The sequence below is a fragment of the Polyodon spathula genome, chromosome 8, assembly GCF_017654505.1.
Source record: "Polyodon spathula isolate WHYD16114869_AA chromosome 8, ASM1765450v1, whole genome shotgun sequence".
Classification (NCBI taxonomy): domain Eukaryota; kingdom Metazoa; phylum Chordata; class Actinopteri; order Acipenseriformes; family Polyodontidae; genus Polyodon; species Polyodon spathula.
This window is the reverse complement of record NC_054541.1, coordinates 971,110-987,795: the sequence shown is the minus strand read 5'-3', so window position 1 is coordinate 987,795 and position 16,686 is coordinate 971,110. Positions and strand designations below refer to the sequence as shown.

Genomic DNA, 16,686 nt, shown 5'->3' with positions numbered 1-16,686 from the left:
ATCTGTTTAGTTCTTCCAAGTTCTGTTGGGCCTGCATGTCGAGTGCTCATGAGAAGTTTACTAGTGGCACTTTGATTTCTGCAGTTGGGAAGGTTGTTTTTGCTGACCTGTACATCTTTTGTAGGTTTTTGATAGCTGTCTCTTTGACTTTCTTTTTTTTTGGCCAAAGGGGGGCATGATCTAAAGATGTTTGAGGACCCCTGCTTTAGAGATTATAAAATTAGCATAACTTGTGTAAAATACAACAAACATATATGAACATTTTGACATTTACACATTTTATATTTATAACATGTTTCTTGCATGCCATACACTATGTGATAAATATTGCTGTTAATATATTAAACTCACTCATTTCATATATACTGAAGTGACAATAATTGTAGTATGATGCATATAAACTGATATATAAAACTACTACAATAAACTTGGATATGAAAAAGTTTTTTTTTTTTTCTCTTCTGTATACTCACTGCCAAAAAAACTAGAAACAGCTGTTTTAGCCACTCCTGTTGTGTTGAAAATGATGTCACAAAGCCCTATATAAAACAGCCCATTCAACAGTGATTTTAAACTATTCTCTGCAACATTAACAGGTCTTCTCTGCTGCTTCTGATGAAAATAGCACTGAGTTATTTTGTTTAATTTTAATTGAATATATTTTAAGAAAAAACAAACAATAACATGACAATCTATACTTACACAGTTTCAGTAACTACAGGTAACAGGCTTTATGCTGCCACCAGAAATTACATCTATATCACCTTGATTGGCACCAGCGGTGAAAGTAGGAAAGAAAAGCTAGACAACTCTTTTGTTCTTGGATCTGTGAGTAGCCTTTGTTATTTAAATAATGTGCGCCATGGCCGGGGATGTTTCTTAAATTATCATATTGACTATCAGTAATTACTTAATAACTAACTATAAATAGTGATAACACAACCAGTTCTAATCCAGTGTGTGTTTTTGTTTGCAGATTAGGAATTACCCCATACATTGCAAAGTAAAATTGGGCAATATTGTGCTGATCAGACTGGAAAAGGGCAAATATTTATTTGAAGACAACTGGTTCTGTTCGAAGGTGACTGTGGAGGAGGACTGTAGTGGAAAGAAATACTGCTTCCCTTGTTATACATGGTTGGCAGGAGATATGTGCCTTGAACTGAGAGAAGGAGAAGGTAAGTCTTATTATTGTTACAACATTGTTGGACACCTGACATATTCACGAATCTTCTTGAGGTGATCAATTTATCAATTACAGCTGCTGTCAGCAAGACACATCTGCTAGCAGGAGAAAACAAATGCACTACTAAAAACTAATGCAGTGGAAGTGAACAAGCTGAATTCAGCAATGAATAGACTGAAGCCAGAAGGAAATGCAGGTTCAAATAGAATCAGGTGAGATCAATGCACAATGTCGTTTGTTAACTCAGTCAAGATATATGAGGGTAAATAGAAGCAACGTCCTTGAGTAATTAAGAGTTTGATTAAGAAAGCGAGTCGGCTCAAAATGTGTTTAAGGGACATCACGCGATCAAATATAAAAACTGAAAAAGCGGAACACTATTTATATGTAAGCAATAAGCCACGACAGGGTGTTGGTTACGCTATAATAACCACATGCCCAGGGCATAGCTCAGTGAAGTTGTCCCCCTTACAGTTAACAAACTGACATGCATTGATCTCACCTGATTCTATTGGAACCTGCATTTCGGTCTGGCTCAGCTTATTAACTTCCATTGCGTTAGTTTCTTATAGTGAGTTTTCTCCCTGTAATTTAAACAATGTCATTTAGTTTTGAGACTTAACTGTTGATTAAGGTTTAAAGGGAGGTAGAGAGATGGAAAATAAACACAGAAAATTTCAAGCCCTGAGTATAATCCAGTCAGTTTGCCACGATCAATCTATGCACTGTTTTGAAGTTTTGTTTCTGTCGGTTACATTGGCTGCAATTGAGGAATAAATGTTAAAACAGCTTGCATGAATTGTTGAGATCAAGAATTGAATTGTTGAAATCAAGAATTGAATTGTTGAGATCAAGAATTAAGGATTAAATGTTAAAACGGCTTGCCATAGTCACACATGTTCAGTATAGTACAGCAAACAAAAAAAAGGTATGCAAGCTTTAAGAAAAGTAAGTTTGTCAGTGCTGTAGACCATATCTGGCAGTATCTGACAAATTAGCACAATCTGTTTGAAATATAATCCGCACGCAATCTGTGGGTCAAGCTATTTTGAAAAATAATAGTGCCACAATCGTACATGAGGTAGAAGTTGACGAAACAACAGAAGAGGAAGGGAAGAAAAGCTTGAAAAAGCATTAATAATGTTTAAATAGATACATTTTCATATTGCTGATTTTGTGTTTTGTTTTCTGAGAATGTGCAGTTGTGTAAGATGTGATTAGCATTATACACGTGTTTGCCTTTGCCCTAATCAGGACCTGTCCTTTTACCTTAATAAGAAGGCACTAGAACTACAGACTTCTCAGATTTTTGGCTGCAATTGAGCTGCATATTTTAAAGATTTTTCCATTACTTAAGAAGGTCCTTAATTATTTTCCCCTTGAATTTCAGCAAAGAAAGTCAATGAAGATACGCTTGATATCCTGAAGGACAACAGACAGAATGAGCTGGACCTTCAAAGGGGCCAATTGCGGTAGGTGGTGAATGAACTGGAAATCAAATCGGGCAAAGCACAGGGTACAAATAAATAATCAGAGCGATTCTGGACATTTTTCTGAGTATGGGCAATATACACAAGGAGGAGAGACCACCATGTGAAAAAAATAATAGATTTTAAAATATATTTTTAATGGTTCAATATATATATATATATATATATATATGTAATAAAAATATATTACTATATATTTATTCTTTGGAAATATATTTGTAATATACCAAGAATGTCTAATTTCATGTATTTCACAAAATACATTATTTTATTTTTTTAAATTTATTTAAAATAGACATGAAAATGTATTTTAAATTGTCACGTATTTAAAATTGCGGGATCACGCGTTGACTGCCGAGTATAGATCCTTACTGTTCAACACTATGAGCAATCAATAAACTATTTTAAAAACTAGCTTGATAGTTTTAAAAGGTTTGTTCCAACCCTTAGATAGGCATTCACTGGTATATGTAACACATATGTTTTATGTTTTTATGATTTCAAGATATGTATTAACTTTTTGCTGACACATAAAAATTCTCCTCAAGTCTAATTCAATCAATTATGCTTAACATTTAAAGGCACAGAAAATGTTTTAGGTATATTACTTTATGTAAATAAGAATTAAATCTAGGCAAATTTGGGATTATATCACTTAAAATGTATTCAATATTTTCCCAATTATTTAAATGTCTATATGTAAATAAGCATTAAAGCTAATTAATGTATAACAATAAAGTCTTAGCTCCAAATTGTAAGATTCAAATCAGATTCTTTGATTTTCCTTTGCCAGTACTTTACAACATAATACATCAGTGTCATCAATATACATCAGTGTCACAGACCAGGTATATTATATATATATATATATATATATATATATATATATATATTTTATATATATTATATATACATGAAATTATATGTCCACATGGGAATATCTCGATTGGACAGCCTAATTATTACATATTGCATTTTATAATTAGATGTTAAAGTAGAAATGTATATTCATATACTGAATACCACGGATCATAATTTTAAATATTAAAGAAAAGCAAACATGAGACCAGCGTCATATTGTCTGTCTTCATGAAATGGGTGTGCTCATTATTTAGCTAACACACAGTCTTGTTATGCATTTACACTGAACTGTGTTCTTTACTGTCCGGATCTGTGTTGTTATTTTTTTTTTTAACTTCGGGTTTCTTGTTCATTGCGACGCAGTTGGATGACCTATGGAGACGGCCTCCCGAAATGTGTGGATATCACGGACCCATCCAAATTGCCGCCGGAGATGACATTTCTATTCACCAAAACCACTGAATTCATGTTTACAGGAGCCCAAGCGTAAGACATTTATTATTTACTTGTTTGTTTATTAAAAATGGAATCGGATCCAGAAGGAGGAGATGAAGGGAGTGCTGTAGTGACCGTGTAATTAGTAGTCGAAGATTGCGATGGGAATGGAAGGAGCCTATTCTACTAGAAGCAAAAGGAATTCCATTCAGCTCTGGATAATTCAATAAATGTCCTATCAGTACTTTTTCTTTTGTTAAAAAATATCCACGGTATATAGATTCATGTTGCTTAAACCCTAACCAAGGAAACTGCTTGTCTCACGAAAATACAATTTACAATGAGAGCAAGCCACACGCCACGCAATGGTTTCAAATGCCATGTCTTATTGGAACAGTGGTTTTGATCTGGCATGCCGTACTGAGATTCATTTTACTGCGTTCATGTTGTGTGTGCTGCGAGGGGTGTATGTATTTAACTAAGCTCCCTATGAATTATTATATTCATGCACTGTACAGCACTGATCAGCTTGCCGCACAGTCAGGTGTACTCGGTTTGCTTTCTTTGTATTTCCGAGGACGGAGGTTTGAAGGAACAGTAGCCTGTTTTACAACTGTAATTCATTTTTTTTTATTTTTTTTTATTTAATTTAAATCCTCACTATACTATTAAGTATTAAAATGTTTAGTATTAACACACACATATATATATATATATATATATATATATATATATATATATATATATATATATATATATATATATAAAGTGGTTAAAGCATGTATACGTTCTTTATTAGTATTGTTTTCCATGTTCTACGAGTTAGATCGCAGTTCATACTGAAGCACTGTGCTTTTAAGAAATTATTCATCATTTGAACAGACGTAGGTTACATCGCAGGTGACTTGCAGTGCAATGAAGAGAGACGGCGAAAAAAAGAGGCGGACGCGGAGTACCTGCGTATTACAAAAATAAGATCAAATATACAGCGTCTCAAAATGCAAAAGCTTTCCCATCACATCAGACACTGCTCCATAGAGGCTCTCCATGAGCAGGAGAGTGTGTTTGGATATGAAGAAATAATACGCCTCAGCCTCGCTCAATGTTATATATTTAAAAAGTTTACATGAACTGCGAATAAAGCAGCAAAGAAAAGAAACGGACCTGCGCAACAGAAACATCATATATGCGTGTGAGCAATAAGCCCGCACAGGGTGCTGGATAGGCTATAATAACCGCACGCCCAGGGCATGACAGCATGACCAACAGCCTGGAGTGGCCTATTGCGCTTATAAAACGGGTTAATACGTTTCAGAAATAAAAATATAGACATATTTTTATTTTAAAACGAATATAGGTGTAGGGTGCGGCGAGAATGCAGCTCTTGAATGCTCAGGGAAGAGATTATTTTTCAGTTCAGTTTCAGTTTTTTGTTGTTTTTTTTTTAATTGAGAAAGTAGAGTAGTTAGCAATTTGATGATCGCTTAAAACAAACTCGGATGTCCGCCTTTTATTATTCTTCTTGTTCCTTTATGAACTCAATACACCGCTTCCGTTTAGTAGCCCACTGTAGAGAGATCAGTGTCTTTATGTAGGTACGTTTGTATTGTTTACGTTTTTGAAATTAATAAAATCTTATTCTGAATAATAATAATACACGCCTGCCCTACACTGGGGGGATATCTGGATGTTGTTCGTTGCTGGCGCTTTTCCCCATTGGTTATTATGGAATAATTCAATTGGCCTGTCAGCCAATCAGTATGCAGATAGCTCCCACCCCATTTTATAAATCATAATAATAGTATCCTGATAATACATATAATAATATTTCATTTCTACTGTCAATTATTCATGTTTTGTGTGTTTGCAATCTCAGGGTGGTGGTTGTTAATTTATTGTTACTTTTTTGTTTAATACGTGATAGTTTTCGATAAGTTTGAGAAAGTTGTCTATAAAATTCTGTCATGCGAATTTTGGAAGGAAACCTGTAGATCTGGTCGGGCGATATCAAAGCACTCCTCCTCTTCCACCGCACAATAGCGCCTTTTCGAAGACGGAAAATGCTTGTTTTGTTCCCAGGATATTTAGTTTGGAATTTTCGTTGCGTTTTAATCCCGGGAAAGTTTCCGCGGCCTCGTTCGCTGAATGTGAAACGGGATTAGTCCAGCTCTTCTTAAAGAAAGGCAGCATGTCTAGATGACACTTACCGGTATGAAGGTTGCAACGCTGAATAGCTGCCAACTGCCGTCGGGAGCGTAGAAGAAGTGAGTCGACTATGATGAGGCACAAGCACAGCACATTTATTAGCTGGTAGGATTTAGATAATTCACAGCCAGGTCCCACGGCTCCCCTCCCCAACGTACATATCAGAGGAGCAGTCACTTTAACAACCAAACCGGGCCACGGTATCGGATTCTCCTAAAGACACGTCTGTGACTGCTAACCTCCATGATGCTGCTGAACACACTCCAGCCTGGAAACAGCATAGTGTCAAAAGAGTGACGTCATCAGGTTGTGTGACGCGCTTAAAGGCTCAGAGACCAATAACAGGATCATTACAAGGTACAGTAAGCTACCGTTCATTATGTGAAATATTAATCATTTCAAATATAGTAAAATGAAATAGTAGGGGAATGTTTTTATGTTGAACTGACTTCATGATTTCAGTTTCTTAGGTTTTGTGTGTCACGTGATCACATCATTTTTGCACACATTATGGACAGGGTTTAAATAAAAATTCACAATCTTTATTTTCCTTGATAATCAATGTAAATTAGTGAAATGATTTTAGTGATTTCCTTCTAAGTGTCATCCTCTATCCTGTTTATTTCACCAGTATTGCATCGCTGAAGATGTTGGAATGCTGTGATTGTTCTGATACCTGGAAATCCATGGAACATATTGAGAAATACTTCAATGTATTCAAGACAAATGTGTCAGGTAATCCCTGTTTATTTCCATTTCATTGAAAATAGTCATTAGGTATAAAGAAATGGCACTAATTTTCAAATACGTATTTGCATTTGTGTTGCTGTTGTACCTGAGGCAACACAATGAGATCATCCTCTTAGCAACAGTAACGGTTAATGGTAAGATTGTTTGAAGATAGTAGCAGCAGTTTGCAGAGGAAGATGTTGCAGATCAGAGAAAAAGTAATCTCTGTAATTTAGGTAAAATAATTTACGTGTTTAAAAAGAAACTAACCAGCTCATACCCTTCATGGTTTATTATGAAGACGTGACATTTTTAACCAAACTATTCAATAAAGCCGTCTGTGGCAAAGTGGCTGGTAAAGGGAACAGGTGTAGCGGTGATGCAGTGCAGGAGTGATAGGCAGACGACGATATTTCGTTTCCAGGTCTGGTGACCGTCAAATAATAAATCCCTGGCAATACACAACAATGTGTAAAGCACAGGGATAACAAAAAAAGGGCACAGTCCCGAACAAAAAACACAAGACGCGGTCACCAGTCCTGGGTGAGTGCAGACGTGCAGGTGCTCGGTGCAGACACAGGTTTGTGTGGAGTGTAATGGTGGTTCGGATCGTGCTGACCCTGTCGACAGCTCCGGAGGTGTGCTTAACTGTCTAGTGGTGAATACAAAAAAACAGACAGTTACACGGACAGACACAAAAACACAAAACACGAACTCAATTCACTCTGAGAGCGCCTCTCTCAGTCCTTCTCTCTCCAAACGTTAACCCAAACGAAGGAAAAGATCTGCGTTACCCTGGCCCCTATATGTACTCCCGCACGACATCTAGGTAAACGGTTGCAGCTGCCTTATTACTTGCAGCTGCCCCTCGTTTACCTTTCAGGTCAATACGGTCTTACAACAGAGTCTCGCTTCTTTCCAGGCTGACCGACTTCCCGGTCCCGGAAACGAACTGTGAGGCCAGCCCTTCCAGATACTTCTCCTCCCGTTCTTTAGCGGTCTCACAGGTCGGGACGGAGATTTATCACCAGAACTCACTGTATTTCTGTCACACCGTCATATAAAATACATTTAAAAAAAAAAAAAACAAGACCCTTAATCACATCACAGAGATTCAACTAACACTAACACTGGGGGTGTTGGAGCCCGGGCCATTCAAACCTCACTCTGTCCTCACTTTGAAGCTTGGTAGTTTACTCTTTTTGTTATGAATATTATTGTAGATGTGTGTATTTTCATACTATGCACTCAGAGTATTATTTACTGTTTTATGGTTAGCTAGTAAAATCTCGGAATAAAGATGAGTCTACATTGTGTATTGTTGTCAATCCAGAGTATGTGCATGATCACTGGGAGGAAGACGACTTTTTTGGGTACCAGTATCTAAACGGCACCAACCCTATACTGATCAAACAGTGCAAACAGATCCCTGCAAACTTCCCGGTCACCAATCACATGGTCAGTGGATTCCTGGAGTCCAACTCCCTACAGGAGGAAATGGAGGTCAGCACTGCACTCCCTAACCCGCCCCTCTAGTTTGATGTATTTTAGTGCCTGTGTGGCAGCCTGCATTGTGTTCATTAATAGATAAATCCCTTTAAAGTATTTCTTGCCTCCTTAGCTTATTGTTAAGTTTTGGGCAGGGGAGACAAAGTAAACTTTTAAGGCTGGTTTCACAGACCTGGATTTGCAGTAATCTTGGATTACTATACCTCAGTTAACATTGAGTAGGAAGATTAATGCTAACTGGAGATGGGTTAAGTCTTGCAAGGCACAAGTAAAAGATAAAAAAGATATTACAGCACCGTACACATCACTGTGATTCAATTATAGTATCTGTTAAATAATACAGTATTTTATTGTTTCAATCATTTTATAGATTTCATCTCACTCTTTCTGTCTATAAAATAACACATTTTCATTCCAGAATTCACATTCACAAGAAGCCATTGAAATTGAATCATATTTCTATGTTTTTCTCAGAAGGGGAATATCTTTCTGGTGGACTATCAGCTGCTGGAGGATGTCCCAGCCAATACAATTAATGGACATACTCAATATATTCCTGCTCCGCTATGCCTGCTGTACAAGGATCCCCACAACAAGCTGAAACCCATTGCCATCCAGGTACCCTACTGCATACTTGTATGTATTAGACAGCTGGTGCCAGGCTGTTATGTGCTCAATACAAAAAACTTTTTAAAACTAATATTGCATTTGTGACTGAAATTAATAAAACTGTCAAAATAATTGGAGTTGGCTACATTATATACATATAGATTGCATTGTTATACAGCTAACTAGAAAAGCTATGGTAATGCATCGTTCATTCCACACAAGCACTCCATACTACATAACAGTGTGGAATTAGGATTTTCTGTGCATTTGTTTGAAACATTTCTTTCTGCAAAGAGCATGGAAACACGATCTGCACACCTGCTCTAACGAAATAACGAATAATCCAATCACTTTCTTAATACAAGTGAAGCACATTGTTTTACAGAAAATAAACATTGCAATCATAAAACAAGTTTATTTTCCCACTCCATTGCTTGTTCATTGTCTGCCCCTTTTACACTGGTGACTTGGCAAAGCTCAGACCCAGTGTTGAAGCAGCTTGTTGCAGCTGTGTGAATTACCCATACCAGCACGTTGCCTCATTCTGTTGAATTTAACAACCTGTAACAATCAACCCAGTTGCTCAGCTGCTTCTTATTAACTCAGTTATGAAATAGAAAAGTGCTGTTAATAGTGTCCTTTTTTAAAATGAAGTGCTGCCAGTGCTGTGTTTATCTGATTACAAAGTTAGTGGAACATACAAGTTCTCATAGATCTATGGGGAACAAAATAGTATGGATTACATCGTGCTTGTTACACCCTTTATTAATCTATTTTTATCAGGGTTGGGGTCAGTTCTGAATGGAATTGGAATTTGTTGGTAAATTCCAATTGAATTCAAGAATTGGAATTGGAATTGAAAAAATCTTCAGGCTACAGGATTGGAATTTGAATTGGAATGTAAAGAAATTGAATTTAATTCCATGAAATTCCATTCATTTTAAAAAGTGAAATGCCACATTTATTTTACAGTATATACTTTATACTGTTATATTATATCACTGTAAACAATACTGATTGCAATAGCATTAATATATCATTTCGAATACTGTATCTTAAGCATGGCTCAAAGCTTTCAAGTAATCAAGCACACCTTAATGAATAGTACACCCGAGTAATGAATTGCCTTGTATAATACTTGCCTATGATATAATAATAATATATAATATAAGGCAAGTCATTACTCTTCATTCAGGTCTGCTTGATTATATGCATTCTGGGTAATGTTTTTTTTTTTAATTTAATAACATAGGAGTGAAGAACTAAAGGATTAAATAAAGGATGAATAAAGAAAAACAAATAATTAAGGACCGCTGTAGCTCTTAAACATCTCATTACAAAAATGCAAAAAACAAAGTTTTGAAAGCTTTGAGCCATGCTTAAGATACAGTATTCAAAATGATATATTAATGCTATTGCAATCAGTATTGTTTACAGTGATATAATACAACAGTATAAAGTATATAGTGTAAAATAAATGTGGCATTTCACTTTCTAAAATGAATGGAATTTCATGGAATTAAATTCAATTTCTTTACATTCCAATTCAAATTCCAATTCTGTATCCTGAAGATTTTTTCAATTCCATTCTAATTCTTGAATTGAATTGGAGTTTACCAAGACATTCGGAATTGACCCCAACCCTGATTTTTACTCTGATTCTAGCTGAAGCAGACGGAAGACCTGGAAAACCCAATCTTTTTACCCAACGACAATGAAGAAGACTGGCTGCTGGCAAAGATCTATGTGCGCAGTGCAGACTTCAACTATTTTGAGCTGGTGACTCATCTGCTGAGGACTCACCTGTTGGCAGAGGTGTTCTGCATGGCGACGTTCAGAGAGCTGCCCTCGGTGCACCCGCTGTGCAAGGTACCCGTGCATTTCTACTGAAGAGAAACATCCACCATCACTGCATTATTGTTTTCAGTATTACTGTCGTTATTATTTCATTTTCCCAGATCTACAATACCAGACATTATGTTTGCAGTTGTATTGGCATTGTAGTGCTAAATTGACCAATTCTGTATGTAAATGCTTCATTACCATATGATTTACTGAGTTCTAACCCTCAAAATTTCATTGGGAAGCAACTACTGATTGCCCTAATGGGGAAAATAACGTGAGCTGGCAGATTTGCACGCCGCGCACAGCTGTGTGTGCGTTGCCCACAACTTTGCTTCTGCACATGCTTCTGCACAAATGCCCAGGGAAAGTCGGGCCCGTATAATGTGTATTGAAACCCGCTACTTGATCTTTAAGGTTCGCAATTGTTTGGGTCAGGGACAGGGCAAACTTGGCATCACCAATTCATTCCATTGCAGGACTTTGTATTAACAAGATCCTTAATTACCGAGTTGACCTCCAACAGGGTCGATTAAATAATTTTGGATCTGGTTGAAACGAAATCTTGCAATGGAATGGATTGGAAGTGCCAAGGTTGCCACCCGCTAGTTTAAGTCATTTAAATAGACCACACTGATTTCACCAATTAGTGTTTGTACAGTGTGCCAATATTGACTTCAGACAGAATTTTAAAAATGCATGCATCTCTGTTTTATTTCATAGCTCCTGACTCCTCACATGCGATACACTCTGCAGATCAATATCATATCAAAATCAACTGGTGGGTCCGGGTGGACTCTTTGACAAGGTCAGACTCTGTTGTTGCAGATCCATTGTATATGCAGCGCATGCACATTAACACTTACCAACAGCAGATTTAAAGCAAACATATGTAGCTGTGTTAGAACCAAAAAAAAATTGACTTGTTTTAAAAAGTTTTGAATATACATGGCTAGCCCTTTGTAAAGTTTTGAATGTACATGGCTAGCCCTTTATCAAGTTTTGAATATACATGGCTAGCCCTTTGTAATCACAGCTTCAACATACAGACAGGTTAGAGCAAAGATGCAACTTTTATCTCAAAGATTTATAAATGTTGTTTCTAAGATTCTCTCCTTAAATCTCCCCTTTTACCCTTCCACTGAGTCCTGAAAACCAATCTGTTGTTTGTAAAGAATCACATTTGATTAGAGAAAAAATAACTAACTTTATTAAAGTAACTCGGAGCTCTGGAAAGTGCCAGGTATCTGGAGCAATATTAGTGAAGTGTGTTCATGTCCTGATTTGTTGTTGAAACGTGCTGTCTGAGCTCTATACTAGTTGAGCTGACAGGCTGTGTGGCTGATGTGACAGAGCTTGTGCAAGCTACTGATTGGCTGGTTTCGGTGGATAATAAAACAAATTTAGACCACAATACACCGATCCTAGCTCTGGGCGATGTCTGAGAAAATGGCCGCCGGTTGCCTAAAGTGTCACATGTTCCTCAGGGCTGAATGCCATTGGCTAAATTGCAGGACTTGATTGGCAGCTGGGATCGGTCTATTGTGTCTGTGTTTAGTACACCCAATAGATGTGAACTTTCATTTAGACAAATCAGAATGAATAAGCCATCGCTTGCGTGGATTGATTTTAAATTTGATTCACAGTCGGTGCTGCGCCGTTCCAGCAGTGGTGTTTATGTATGAAACGCATCAATTGCATGCCCTATAATTCACATCAAAGAAAAAAAACTAAACAGTAATATCATAATATTAATACTATCATTGTGTTTTAATATCATTATTAAATATGTGTAGATCTGAGTGTAAGAACTCGTATCGTCTGTGTCCTTTCTGTTCACCTCATGCAATGATCCAAATTGCATCCCACTGCCTCGCTTTGGAAAAGGTAGTCAAGGCATGCAACTGGAAAAATGAATCTGCCTTGTTCTTGATGGAATACAGAGAATAGCTGCAACTTTCCTGCCACCTTGTGGGGGTAGAGTTATCAGGAAAATAATCAGGAATGTCTGTTCTGTACGGTGGCCCTGAAGGGCAAGGTGAACATTTAAAAAAAGTGGTTAAATAAAAAAGTGTGCCGGAAGTCATTGTCGTTTTTATTTCCGGCACACTTGTTTTTAAGTTTCTCCACTATTCTCGGAAATGTTGCGCACTACTTTTTTAGTTTTGCGCAACACTTTTTTAAAATGTTCCCCTTGCCCTTTCGGGCCACCGTAGTTATGTCTTTTTACATCCAGTAATTTTGTTGGTCGGGTTTTTTCCCACACCTACAGTATCAAACTGGTTAACTAAAAATTCTCCAGACTGTTGTTGTGTACAAAATCTTAATTTTAAATTGTATTAAAAGGAAAATGCACAAACACACAAACCAGCAATCAGTACAGGAGAGCATGCCAGGGAACCTTTCTGCACTGTCAACATACATCATTTAAAATCTGCACTAAATAATTCAAATGAACACTGAAAATGCAAGAAAGCAGAGTGCAATTTACCACATGGCAACCTCTGGAACGCATAGCAAATTGATGTCTTTCCAGTGTAAGGTGTTTTTATAGCAAAAACTGATAAATGCAGCCCTAAACTGAGAATAAATACCTGAGAAAATGTATGAAAAAAAATAAAACTACAGTAATGTAATTGTTTTGAACATGGTTTAATTCTGAACTAGGGATTCAGCACTGGAGGAAAAGGAAAGATCATAGTGTTGCAGAAAGCTCAAGCATCCCTGACCTATAGCTCCCTCTGTCTGCCAGACGACATTACAGCTCGTGGGCTTCAAGACATACCCGGTTATTACTACAGAGACGATGGCCTTAAACTGTGGGCTGCGATCAGTGGGTGAGACTGCCAGCAAACTGTACACCTGAGATATGTAAACATGCAGCCATTATCTTCACCCTGCTAATGTGCATATAAACAACCTTTTATCTGTGTGTTACTATACTGTGATCTTCATTCTTAACCCTTTCTACTGACTGTTCACTCAAGGATATTTGCATGGTTAATAAAGACTCTTAAGACCCTAATTTGATCAGATGTTCAAATAAATGCAAGAGATGTAGTGATGACGTTGTTATACTATGGTAAGGGGATGCAAATACTTTTGTGTTCTAATGAAAAATGTATCATCAACACCAAGTCAGCAGCAGCTGAGAATAGGCTTGTAATAACAACTTCCCTGCCAGACAAAACGAAACATATACTGAGAATAGGCTTGTAATAACAACTTCCCTGCCAGACAAAACGAAACATATACTGAGAATAGGCTTGTAATAACAACTTTCCTGCCAGACAAAACGAAACATATACACATTATTTACACAAGCCTCTTCATGCAATTTAAGCGAGATCTGGACAAGAGACGGATCTATTTATTTGTTTATTTGTTTGCCTGTTGGGGGGGGGGGGGGGGGGGGTTGTCTGTTCCATGGCCCTGGCTCGCTCATCTTTTTTTTGTTTTGGTATGTTTTCTAAAGCTGCTCCCGCTTTCTCCTTCCTCTTCATCTTTTCTTCTCTGTGTCATGTGCTGTGTGCATTTTTTACACCGCCATTCCCCCATGTGCGAGATTCTGTCACTCATATTGGATGAACACATGAAATTGGAGAGTTTCACTCAGATGAGAAGCACAAACACAGCTATGGGTTAAGCCCCGCTCGGCCAATCTTCGTACGTGACAACATGACCAGCACTACGAATATCAGTGTTACCTCATCTGCATTTTGGTTAAACCGAAGTTAAACACTGAAACCACCACAGTTTTATTGAATGTATACATTCCCTGTTAATGTGAAACGTATTGGTTTTAAATGTAATTGCTGTATTTCATATGAACAGGTATGTATCCATTTCATTTTAACTATTGACACGCAGCCCCATTCATTTCCGTGGTTGGAATACTGGTTTAGCAGGTTTTCTTTCAGTCAGATTTTCTTTCAAATGTGTTTTTTAGTGCTGTCATCCCTAGCAGAGCATCACTTTTGATAATGATGAAGTTAGTGTTTGATTGTGTGTTGCAACATCTCTTACAGGTATTCCAAACTCATTCAGCACTGTTAATGACCTGAACAAGTTTCTGACCATGGTCCTATTTACCTGTTCAGCGCAGCACAATGCAGTCAACAATGGACAGGTGAGCTCTGAGCTAAATGTTCTAAATTCTGCTGCTTTCTTGTTTTTACCCTCACTTCTGGTTTGGTCCTGTATTCCTGTGACATGCAAGCACACATTTTCAAATCTGAATCCTGCACACCCTTATTAATGACTGGATATGCTGTAAGTGAGTGGCTGTGAAAGGTTCCTGGTTAGGTTTGTTTGTGGTAGTGTGACATTTGGAGAGAAACAGCAGAAAATATTGAACTAAATTACATATTGTATGACATACATTCAGTTGTATTACACTTATAGACAGCTTATAACCATCTTTTCCACATTGGTAACTTGTATCATTTTCACCAGTAGTGCTGGACAGATTTCAGATACAGTAGTTCAAAGAAGTTTATACAGGAGGCCCCGCATGTATAGAACTAGTGAAATAATCCTACCACACACTGTATCCCTCAGTTTGACTTTTGTGCCTGGATGCCCAATGCCTGTCCCACCCTGCGACAACCTTCTCCCACCAAGAAGGGGGAGACCACCAGGGCTGACATCCTGGAGAGCATTGCGGATATCAGCAGCACCGTCAGCTCTCTGGCTGCTGTATGGCTGCTCACCCACCCGTCTAGTGACTTTGTGAGTTTCACTTTTTATAATATTAACAAGCATTCCCCCGCAGTGACATGGAATAATACACGTATGAGCTTAACAGATACGATTAGGATTCTCCTCAGCTCTTTTGTGTATCTAAAATAACAGATTCCTGTTATCTTTTCCATTAAAAATAACTTGAGCCATAAAACCAGGGATTGGATTTAATATGAAATTATTGATTGTACACAGGCATAGTAAAGCATAAAGGATAATTTAGCATTGTATGTTAACAACGCCACACCTCAAAATTAGTACCGATCCCAAGCGTTACCGCAGTGGTGCACGATGAGTGCTAAATCATGTTTACAGAATCAATTGAACGTCTCTTTGCACCCACTGCGATCGATTCTCGACCCCAGAAAATCTGCACAAAGGGGCTTTGCATCATTCTTAGAGGTTTGCTTCACTTACAGAATAGAGCCCCATGTGGTAGTTAACAAGTTGCAGGCCTGGTAGTAATGTAATTCATGTCATTGTAATGAGCACCCTCTCTTTTACAGGTTAAGCTGGGGTGCTACCCGGAAAAACGCTTCACAGAGAAGGAACCCATAGATCTGATTTCAGAATTCCAGAAGGCTCTGGACACGATTGACAATGAAATAGTCCATCGTAATGAAGGCATTGAAACAGAATACATCTACATGCGTCCATCACTCATGGAGAACAGTGTGGCTATATAAATAAGCCAGAGTAAAAATTGAACAACTCCGCCCGTATTCACTGTCTTGGGGATCCATCTGTTTTGATGTTTTCTCTTAAATCTGAATATGGGGAGGAATAAGAAATCAAATGAAATGCCTCAAATCCAGAATCATTCATGGCTTTTGTTTTAGTCTAACCCTTTATGCTAAATCATCTGTTGTCCAATACTAATGAACAAACCTTTATTGAAACAAAACAAAAATTAATGTTCAAAAGAAAACCTTGAGACCTATAATCTGGGGTTCATTGAGTTTCCTTTCCCCATATGAGCATTATCTGTGGCTGGTTAATAAAGGAGTAAGGTGCCATAGTAACATGTTTAATGTGCTTTACTTAGTGGATCCTTTAGTGGCTCGCTTCTCAGGCTTA

The 16,686-nt window shown here is 37.5% G+C and overlaps 1 pseudogene; it reads left to right on the top strand.

The window, feature by feature from the left end:
• Positions 1 to 577: 577 nt before the first annotated feature.
• Positions 578 to 15,511, top strand: LOC121319172 (annotated as a pseudogene).
• The last annotated feature ends 1,175 nt before the right edge of the window (positions 15,512 to 16,686 follow it).